The sequence below is a fragment of the Perna viridis genome, chromosome 7 (assembly GCF_037379345.1).
Source record: "Perna viridis isolate PV_CMFRI_1.1 ecotype Kerala chromosome 7, ASM3737934v1, whole genome shotgun sequence".
In the NCBI taxonomy this organism is placed as follows: domain Eukaryota; kingdom Metazoa; phylum Mollusca; class Bivalvia; order Mytilida; family Mytilidae; genus Perna; species Perna viridis.
In genome coordinates, this window is record NC_142451.1 from 16842340 (window position 1) to 16854330 (window position 11991).

Consider the following 11991-nt stretch of genomic DNA (forward strand, 5'->3'; position numbering starts at 1 on the left):
GATTGTTGTAAGTTTTATACCGAGTAGTAATCAGTAATAATCAAAATCATTCTAAGGACAAAGACACAATTCTAGTTTAATTTTCTTCTATACAGTATATATACATCATTTGAAACTATTTTCATTATGCTAAAATTAAACCTATACAAAATACGTGCTACAAATATATTTACGTTTTTTTCCTCATTTACTAGTACATAATCAAGGGTATACCAGATTCGTGTAATAATTAACTGGTGAAGATGACATTTTTTTATTTATTTATGTATTGCATTTCATTTATTGATTATTCTGATTTGACTAATAATAGCTGTTAAGTAGCACTCCAGCTAAGAATCATGTAAAATGTGAGTCATAGTTGGAGAGCCTACATATTTTTATTTTTGATATTTTGTTTAAAATGTCATAGTAAACAGAAAGTAACATGTGGTTTTTCATATATCCCATGTTCATAGGAGATAAAAATTATATCGAATGCACGGTAGATTTAAAAATTAAGGGAGATAACTCTGTAAATGACACTCAAATACATTAGAATATATTGGATTTTCAGTGTTGATTATCTCCTAAGAGCTGACAGATATGAACGATTTTTTTACACATTTCACAATACAGACCCATAAAACAACTTAAATACAAAAATAAAAATATGTAGCCTTTTTTGGGGTGTATCACATTTTTCAGATTTTCCATGATTCTTACAAAGGCATCTACTCAATATGTCTATTGTTTCTAATATCTTAAGCAATCGATGCAATTATATTTGTTTCTCCAACCACTCACTGAGGATGACACTGGCGTTGTGTGGGTCTGCACAACGTTAATGGCTCGCTTTCAGAGAATCCGTGTAATGACCACTGAAAAGTAGTAAAAGTAATGTACTAGCATATTTGAAATAAGTCAGTTAAATACGATATCTGTATGTGTATTTAAAAAATGGGACAGCATTCGTTGTATATAAAATATGGATATTTTACAAAAGCATTCCTATCTAGCATATTTCAATTTATTCTAATTATCTAAGTGTATTCTTGTATAATACTGCAACTATTCTATTTGAGCAGTCGAAATGAATTCATGTATATTTATAAGTGATATACGGTCACTTACTGAACTTAACACTCTGCTGTGACGTATCAAACGTTACATTGTTATAAAGTTGCCTGGATATTACCCGATTCGAATAAAAAACGGGTATTTTTTTTTTTTTTTTTTGCTTATTTTTCTTTTAAAATTTTGTTGCAGTTTAAAGATAATAATAGTGCAATGATTTAACATGAACATTGGTATACGAATTTGCCACGCTTTATGATTATTTTCTATCTACACTACCAAACCCAGGCTAGAAAAAAACATGAATAGACAAATTCAAGAAGAATTATATAAAACTTACATTGCTTTTATAATCAATGTCTACAGTGTATCCATCACATTCATGAAAAGAAGTTGTATTAATGAGCATGTCTTTAAAATTATCTCGAACATTTTTATCATTCCAATTCTGTCGTTGAAGGCTTTCTACATTCTTATAAACATTCACTCCCATTTGAGAGTATATAAGAAGGCTACGATATACATAAATGGTATGTTTTGGGTAATAATACAGGAAAGTCAAACACATTTCTTCCGATGTAGATAGACCTCCCTGTTAAAACAAAATGGTCATTAGTGTACCAGTTTATGTATAACCATTAGGTTTACATGTGATACTCATTAATCAATCGAGAATGATATCGAAGTCAAATTTGAAAAATCGTCTCCAAAAGATTAAAGTAGACTAGCTGATGCTTCTTTGCAAATGTATTGTATTCCTAAAAAAACGTTTTTGTGTGTACGTGGTGTATACGTGTTATTAGATTGTATAAAATTCAAAAAATGCCGCTTTAACATGGTGTTGGCTGTGAAATAAAATAGAATATATTTAATACATTAGTTCTATGATATTTATCATAAAGACTAACAAGAGTAGGAGTATTTCTTTTCGAAGAGTCATAGTAACAATCAACAGTGATGCGGTCTCCCTGTAAAAATAGTATAAGCTTAAAAACATATTGGATCACCTTTAAGAAGAAAGTTTAGTTATTACTTGGCTTCCGCTTCAAAGAAACGTTATACCAAATGCAAAGATTAATTATGACAAATGGAGTATTACTGCTACTGCGCTACTGGTAAAAGTTCGTTATTTCTTTTAATTATAAAAGTCATGTTTTTTTTTTTTAAATTCCAAAAAAGAAACTATTTAAACAACATCCAACTGTCAAATATTTGGAAGATATTGCATCCTCCACGTTCATAATATTTGAGGTAAAGAACAAAAAAACTTACTCTTTGTGTGTGTGTGTGTGTGTGTGTGTGTGTGTGTGTGTGTGTGTGTGTGTGATTGTAGCAAGCGTTTGATTTTGATCTTTTGAAAACATCGCTTGAACGTCTAAAATTATTCAAACTTCTTTTAGTCATACTGCACTGAACTATTCTATCGATAAACGGTGAGGCACGACACAATTCTGTTTCAACTTAATTTTAATTGATTGGATTATTGGATTTGAATCATTTATATTCTACTTTCGGATCAAGTGCGACTACGTTTAACAGTTTTGTGAAGAGATGCAAAATCAAAATTCATTGGATGCATCAATGCATATCTGATCTCCCTTTCATCAGTCACAAATCTTGCATCTTGATAGTCAGTCATAAGAAAGGTCTTCAGCAAGTGGTTCCAGTTCAGTATCTCCTCTGATATGTCTGGCAGTTAATTTCTTGCCAATCAAGTGGGATTGTACGAGGACTGCGAATATTTTCATCGTATTATTTTTATTTTGCAAGCCCTAAATGAGTAAGTATTTGTATACATTAATAAAATACACTGAATTGTAACGATAAAACAATATTACACTTGTGTTGGAGTCTTTCTAGTATAAAAAAATAAGCTACAGAAATGCGCAGCAGTGTTTAAATAAAACAGCAAACTGAAAAAAACAATAAGTGAACTTTGTATAAATTTAATAGATGATATTTATTTAACTACTGTTGTAACACTTACTTGCTTTAAGCAGTGTTGGCTGCAATAGTGTCTTGACTGGAAATTTGATTCATGAGGTGGAATGAATTGTGCCGGACTGACTAGTGCCCCAGTCATTATATTACCCGAGTCATATTTCCGAACCTGGTGTGTTGTAATTAATCTTATTCCAGAACTGTCGACGATTCCTTAAGTAAATTACAAGATTGCTTGGTATACATGTTTACATTAAGTTGGAAAGTTTTCGCCATGCGTCTGCAAGAAATTGTTTGAAAAGTCAAAAGGGACTTAAAAGAGGGGAAAAAGCAGGGACGAACACTCCAAACAAACTACAGAAATAAAAATGAAACATTACATTTTATGTAGGTCTGGACCAAAAACAACCAAACAATATTTTGAGGGAGGTCATTACATCGGTGTTTTTTTTTTGTCTTAATGTATTCATTTTATATTTTGGTAGATTGTTTGGAGTGTTCGTCCCCTCTTGCTTTTCCTTTTTTAGTCTTTTGACTTTTCAAACTTTGGACATCGTGTTGTTGCTCCAGAAACGTTTTTTACAAAATTTACATTTTATGTAGGTCTGGACCAAATACAACCAAACAATATTTTTAGGGGGGTCATTACATCGATGGTTTTTTTTTTTTTTTTGTCTTAATGTATTCATTTTATATTTCGGTAGATTGTTTGGAGTGTTCGTCCCCTCTTGCTTTCCTTTTTTTAGTCTTTTGACTTTTCAAACTTTGGACATCGTGTTGTTGCTCCAGAAACGTTTTTTACAAAATTTCAAATGAAATAAAATACTATAATTTTAGTAGATATTGATATACTAGTAAGTAATTCCAGTCAACATGTTCATCTTAAGCAGGAAGATGGGAACATTGTTAACTTCTATTATTTAAAAGATAGCAGTGTTTTATCGAATGTCCCCTGTGTAAAAAAAATCAATAATTCACACTGTGAAATAATTCGGTAATTTCATTTTCGAACGTTCTCCCGCAAGAACGTCAAAACGCGAATATCAATCCGCCGATCAAAAAAATACAATGTATGTTGAAAATAGAAATTGATTAAGACGTAAATCTATATAATAAATATAATAGTAATTGGTTATCGTGAATAACTAAAATATAATCACACGTGCCAAGAACGCATAAAGAATTAACTCGTGCGCAGATCAAGTTCTGCGCGCCCGATAACTTAAGGCGTTCTTCAGCACTTGTCTTATTTTGGTTATTCAGTCCATGGGTTGGAAGGGTCCGTAGTATACCCCAAACCTCATCAACTTCATGATGATTTTCAGGCTCCTTTATACCTCCTATTACCGAATCCATTTGTCGCCAAAAGGAAATTGTCGGATTGTTTTTCGGTATAAGCCTATATATGTACCAGACACACAAAAAGCCAATATTTTTGTGACTCAGTTTTTTTCGAGCATCGAAGTCTTCCTAGGACATCACATGTGAAGGAACTAAATATGTATATATACTATCATGTAGCCCCATGTCCAAGCTTTGTAATGATACTACAATAAGTTACAGTAACATGTAGGTTAAAATGAAAAATTTGTACCCCTACCCCACCGAAAAATCGCTGAAATTTGTGAATGACATAATTTTCAATGTCAAAACCCCTTAAGGGTACTTGGAAAGCATACTTTGGTGGATGAGTGGGGGTACACGGGGGTTATCTCAGCCCACGTACTAATTGATTATCCTATTAACTGTGCCACATCAACTCACTTTTTAACAATTATGATGAAACTTTTATATAATATTGACGGTTTGTACTTTTCACAGTGTAATCGATGTAATGAGTTCTTCGTTTTTCAAAGATTTTAATAGTCGAGATTCCACGAGTTTTTAAATATAATCAGAAATACTAGTTCTTATCGAATAATTAAAATTGAAGTCAAATGAACCACGCCATGATATATGGCAGAAAAACATGTATATTAACTGATACAATACCTGATTTCATTGTTGGGTTATTGTAGTGGATTTCCATGAGTAGATATCTTGGATCACCAGAGAAATTAAAGGAAAATCCGGCATTAGCCGGAAAATCAAAAACCTGCAAAACAAATACACGTGCAATCGCTCTTTCATTTAAACAACCATTCAGTAAATGATTTGAACGAGTAAAATGAAAATCAACTAAGTTTATTGATCTTAAGCCACAAAGCTCTTAACATATCCAGTATTAGTAACATATGTTCTTTATAAAATCGAACATTGTTCGTTACCCCATCGCAAAACAAAGAATGGTCCTGGTTATAATATACGTCTGTTCATTCGTATTTTCGTTAGCGGCTTCCTCATACTATTATCAAGTGTTGTGAAGTATCCACACATATACTTCTCTATCGTGACGAAATATGATACAGACTCTAGTCATTAATTTTTTTCATTTCTTTAGTTCTTATATTCAAGAAAATACATGTATGACAGCCCTGAAGCGTACAATCTGCACACGATATACTCTCTTTACTTACCACGCCACCTACAGCCCAAGCTATGATAATATCGACGCATTAAATGTGTTTAGGTCTGGTTTTATAGCACGGGAACGGAAGGTGAATGTGGACAATCTGATACAATAATATGATGAATGTGTTCTTCTTTTCCAGTGGTTATAACAGGTTCATACTTGAAAATTGAAAAGTATAAAATGTCATATTCATTTTCCGCAACAATACAAAAAACACAAATATATGATATAGTGAAAAGGAACAAATACACCAGCGTATAACCTAAATACAATATAAATACTTGCAGAGGTCATCAATAAAACGTGGTGATTGATTTTAATGGATATGCGACGTCAAAGAGTTTTTAATTTTCGTTTATGTTTGTTTGATTGTTTTTTGGGTTTTTTTTTGTTTTTTTTGTTTTTTTTGTTTTTTTTTTTTTGTTTTTTTTTATAGTTTTGTTTGTTTTGTATAATTTTTGTTATTATTATTATTATTGTAAAAAAACACATTACAAAAACTTAATATAAAGACAGGACTAAGCAGCTCTTAAAGGTGATGAGATTTACTAGCGCACCTGTTTAATTAATTCTGTGGATGCCCAAGTAACTTTTTGAAATTATTATAGTCATTTTTAATTGTTTATGGCTTCGTTATTGTGTCATTGTCATCCTAATAGTGCTTTGTGTGTTCTATAGAATCTGTTTTTGCTCAGTATTCCGGTTCACCTGAGGGTATTCCCATGTACCAGTGGGATTCTTTCTCGTCGTTTCTGTGTAAACTTTTAATTTCTTTAAGTTTTGTTCATTGACATGGTCTGAGTTACATCAATATTCTTAAAATGAGAATGTCGTCAAACCTTCAAACCTTGTTATTTGAGGTAAGGAGGAATTTACGAAAAGTCTCAATTTTATTATTTATACACCGGGCCTTGCATTTCGTCAAGCTCCAAGCAAGGAAGTCTTTCGATTTCTCTCTTACTAACCTCTACAGAAAGGTCTTTCGAAATTCTTGGACACTGTTTTAATCAAACAATGTTTTACAATCGGATAACGTCGCGTAAAATCATTCTTTTTTCCTGACTTTGGAAGATTCTTGCATTTTCTGAGAGGGCTAGTTGCAACATCTATAGTGGACGTTCGTTCGGAGATTGGCTATGATGAATATTCCCGTTTTTTGCAGTGGTGTTTTATCCCTGCATTACCCATTGGTTGACACTTTGGTATTATTACTTTTTTTTCCTATAGAGTTTAAATATCGTATAACCATATTCGTCTTTTGAATTTTGAAGAATGGTTTTCGTCATAAAAAATATTTTTACCAGTGAATAACAGGAACTCATATCAAACGTACGCAAATCAAATGCATTTTCTGTTTCCTTTCTGGAATCTTGAACACCTTGCATTCGTAGTGAGTGTCGTCTGAAGGAATGTGTAGCTAAAAATAAATACATTCTGTTCATTATGTCATAAAGCTGCTCGCTTCTGTGCTAAGTTTTCAGTTCTTTTATGTTAACTGCAAATTTTCTGTGTCCAGTTATATTTTATTAAGTTACGCAAGGTTAATTGGGTTATTGGTGTCATACACTGCTGGAATACAAGAAATAAATGTAAAAGGTACCACAACATTTCTAAACTAGAATAATAATAATAATAATAATAATAATAATAAAACTTTTTTCTTATAGTTTATACATATACTTACATTATCTTGAAAAATATCAATATTCTCTACATTTGGTGGAGGTACGCATTCGTTGGCTTTTACTGACGACAACAGCATTATACTTTCAGCTCCTCGTCGTTCTGAACCATGGTATGGTAGGGAAGAGAACGATTCAGGATCATCGGGATGGAAGGAATAAATAACTTTGATCGTATTATCCTTTCCTGGGAAATATTAAATTCAAATATTCGTGTTGTAGCTCAATTTCACAAATTTCATTTCAAATATTTTATTGATCTAAATCAAAGGGATTGGACAACAGATAATGCCTATACATACCCTCTCCAATTATAAGGTGGAAAATAGAGGCAAGAACATCATTATTCATAAAGAAACACAGATTGCTGAAAAGTATATTAGTAAGCCATTCACATGGATACTTTTATCTATTTTATTTGATACATTACTTTACAAATGCATATTTGTGCAATTCCTGAATATATCCAAGTACTAAGGAGTAATCATTGGAATCAAGATTCTAGCGGAAATCAAAAGAATATAATCCAGGGACAAAGACCAGACATGGAAAACAGACATACACAACAAAGAACATAAAGTAACTAAAATCATACATACAAAGAAACAAAAGTAAATGAGCAACTCGGACTCCACTAAAAACTGGGAGCTTGGACCAGGTGCAGCGGTAGGATAAGCGTCCCCTACTTTTCTAGAAACAACCGCCGTGTTGCTCATAAAAAGTCAAGTCCGGTGTAGACGTAGTGGAAAGGAAAACTATGACACGTTGAACAAATCAGTTTCCATGGTGCAGATGGGTACACCGTAACGATCCACGATTCCATGATGACGACCATAAAACTTCTGTAGACTTCAATTTTGTAGCAACATGACCCTGTCACAGAAGCCTAATTGTAAGATGTCTAGTGTGATACAAAAAGTCTGTGTAGTCACTGCAAGCTCTGGCACATCGTATGAGTTGTGATATGAAAACTTCATACTCAGGTGCTGAAGGGATGTTGCCACAGATGAAAGGAAAGTTGAAAATTCTGAATGAAAAGTCATCACGTTTGTCGCAAAGTTTGGTCAATAGTTTTTCTTTACTATCGATTTCTAAGTGTAGGTCAAGCCATGAGACTTCACAGTGTCTGTAGTATCCTTTATCTCAAGTTTTTTGGGGTAGATGCGATGTAGCAAATCCCCGAAACTAGGTTTGTTTAACGATAACACGTCATCTATATAGCGGAAACTGAGATTAAATGATCTAGCTAAACGATGTTCTATCTTTCGGATCAGATCAGCTAAAAATTCAGCCTCATAAGAGTGAAGGAATAGGTCAGCAAGTAGAGGAGCACAATTTGTTCCCATTGGAATGTCGACCGTTTGTTGAAAAACGAGTCAACCACACTGGACAAATATGTTTGTCGATCAAAATTTCTAGCATTTTGGAAACATCTTATTTGGAAGATGATTTGAAATTACTTTTTTACAAAGAATGAAGAATCTCTACTAAGAACTATATATTTGTATCTAGGTGTACCATCTTTTTTTTGAGAAACAACGATGTATGTTTTTGAGTCGGGATTTTAACTGAGTATAGGGTATAGAAGTATACAGTGTTGAAAAATCATAGGTTTTAATGCTATTATGTTCTGATAATAATCTTGAATTGAGGGTCTCAAAGTTATCTATTTCAATATGTTAATAATCTGCCAATGTACCTTCAGTTTCATAATATACAGATAATACTTAAAGATAATTCATAAAGGAAATCCAAAATGATACCACCAAACAAAAATTAGCGTTCAGGATTGTTGATTAGTATAAAGTAAGATCTTTTATATATCTGTAAATAACTATATAATATGTGAATAGAGGGTGAATTCGAATAAACAGAAAAAGAAATGAGTTCTATTTTGAGGAATTAAAATAATCGGAAGAGTTAACTTGGAAAAGAATATCAGAACAGAGAGAAATACACACACACACTTAAAACGAGAAAAAAAAACACAGAAGGAACAGTCAAAACTATGTATCGTCGCATCCATTAACCATGAGTTTAAGAATTTAAATGTAAGATGAGAACAATGTTGCATCTGAAAACAAAACTGTGTTGGTGAATCAGATCTATATTCGATAATACATACTATTCAAATCGTTTTGAAACTGCTATATAATTGTGTACACTATTTGTGATATTATCATCTGGAGACAGGTCACTTAAACCACAAAGTAATGTTGGTAAATAAACTGTATCAAAGTTTCTAAGGTCATTAAATAATTTCATGCGCTGTCTTTCGTACAGTGGACAAACATAAAAATAGTGATAGTTTTCTTCAATATCATAGCCACATGCACAACTGGAGCTCTCAGACCAGTGTGACCGGGACGGATACGTGATCATTCAAATTGCTAACTTCATTATATTACGAAGTTGACAGTGTATAATATTTAACTAACAATCCGACATAAATGGCCAGCCCGTGCTAAAACAATGATAAAATGGACTTTCCGTGATTTATTTATTAAATCATGTATTTCATTTAGAGAAATACTTAGTATTATACAACTAATGTTTGTATTTGTTATTACTAGGCTTTGTATTCGATATTTATATTTGGTTGAATAAAGTTATGAACTCTAGATATCTTGGTTTTGTTATCAAACCTAAAAATCAGACCTGTTACAGTAGCGTGGAATAGAATTTTCCAAGTGAAAACTATGTTTTAGCACTAAATTCAATTTTCGAATTAATACCAATAGTATCCTTGGTTACGAAATTTATACACTTCGCAAGTTTTTCAATACCTATACTATATGTTACTTTTATCATACCACCAGTACTTAGTATATTTAATTCTATGAAAACAAACGAAGACGAGACTCAGAATTTCGATAATTTGATAAAAACTGGTAGTTGGTTCTTAAAAGAGAAGGTTGCATACCAGTATTAAGATCCATACTTACTAAAATTGCAAAGTCCTTGTCATCACAAGTGTCCAGTTTTCTTGAGAATTTAAGCACTGTACCAAAATTATCTTCCTTTCCTAGCAATAAGAACCAGTCCTGACTTGCGTCAATGACCAGTGCATAGTGTCCTACTGTGTGACAATCCTACAACCACTTGATCATGTCATTATCCTTATTACTGAGGTTTCAACCACAAATATATCTTACAATAATTTAATTTCAGATGAAACGCGCGTTCTAATTGGACAGAAAATTGTGTTTATCATCTCATAGACCAAACTTTGTAATGTAAGTGTAACGTCATCAACATTTTAAAATGATTTACTCCTTTAAATCAAATTATACGAAATGACTGTTATATTTTCTGGCCTATTTGAAATAAATTCAATGATCGTGGTGCACACTTGGAAGAAGGTTATTAAGTTTGTATCACCTGATTGGGGTTATTTCTTCATACTAATGAACAGTCACAAATTTTATTGTCGACGAATTACCTATAAAATATGAGAATTATATAATAGAATGTCAACAAGTACTATCTTTAAAAAAGATATCCGATGCAGTAAAATTTTACTTCTAAGTTCCTACATTTCTTTCAAGAAAATAACACATGGCACACAATTTCAAATTTTCGATAGTTTTTTCGAACGCAATTTCAAATTTTCTGTACACTGTTTTTGAATGCCACTAAGTTATCAGTATTTGGCCAATCGGGAAATAGAATTGCTATCAGGTGACGCGTTTCCATAGAAGAGCGTCCTTAAGGTCAAAGGGTAAAAACTAAAACTATACCGACTGCGTCGGAAAAACAGACTCCGCGCCAGCAAATAAAATTAAGGATGCGTGAAGGGTCAAGATAATAAATTAGAAAGCAAGACAACTAATTACAGGAAATATGTATGAATTTTACCTTGAAATGAGTTGATCCTTGGATGTCAATCCAACCGACGACAACATCTGATAGGTACATTTTACCATTTTTCGTCAGGCCGAATCCGATATATCCTTTTGTCTTCACATGAGTCTCAAATGTGATATGAGTTGCGTTAGTTTTCCAAAACAGCCAATAGTTTCCATGATTATCGAGTTGCCAGACGTTTCCGAGTGATTCCGTCGGGGTCGGTTTCGACGGAGTAACTACGGCACCTAAGATGATTTTTCAAAATACCAAAGAAAAGAATAGCCTCATTGTACAAGAGTTCATTGCTCTTTACTGGTTCTATTTCAACTATCTGCTGTCTATACTTTAATTTATAAGCTTTTATTAGACCATCATGATGTGATGGTATTTTATCAGTATAATTCAAGTAACAGAATTATTTCGAAATTGACTAGTCTCAGCAATAGTGATATAAAAATGAATAGGGACAAGCGTTAAGGTTGAAATATGTGATATGTTGTTCAACCATTCATACAATGCATGGAACTACTATCGGACATTTTGTAAAGTGGGCTTAGCGTTATGAATAATTGCAAAAATATAAGTATATCGTATATATAGACGTGCAAAAAGGTTTTGGTGTCGAAAAAATCTTGACTTAATGTCTTCTGAATGTTTTTTAACAATTTGAAAAGGTTTATTCTGTTCGTTATAACTTTTCACTTCCGAATGACAAGGGAAATTCGGTCAGAGATTGAGAAAAAAACGGAGAATGCCAAGTCTGACTGTGATCCCAGTCAATACCTCTATTTTGTTATCATTGATTTGATTATTTTTATTTGTAAAGTGCAAGAGAAAATGAAATAAATTATGTTTATGGGTTTTTTTAATGTGTTTTAACCACTCCAGTACCAGTCCACATAAAATTCAGACACTGCTAATGGTAAAGTGATTTATGGTGAAGAAAAACTCACC

General features: G+C 32.5%; 1 pseudogene across 1 annotated transcript; it reads right to left on the minus strand.

Annotated features, from left to right (window-relative positions):
- Positions 1-243: 243 nt before the first annotated feature.
- Positions 244-11292, minus strand: LOC148611561 (DBH-like monooxygenase protein 1 homolog; annotated as a pseudogene). The gene is made up of 11 exons (XR_015924152.1): positions 11047-11292; positions 10134-10280; positions 7191-7370; positions 6840-6923; positions 5511-5664; positions 4987-5089; positions 3041-3207; positions 2639-2825; positions 1962-2021; positions 1394-1645; positions 244-857 (listed from the first exon to the last, which is right to left on the minus strand). The product of XR_015924152.1 is annotated as a DBH-like monooxygenase protein 1 homolog (transcript).
- Positions 11293-11991: the final 699 nt, after the last annotated feature.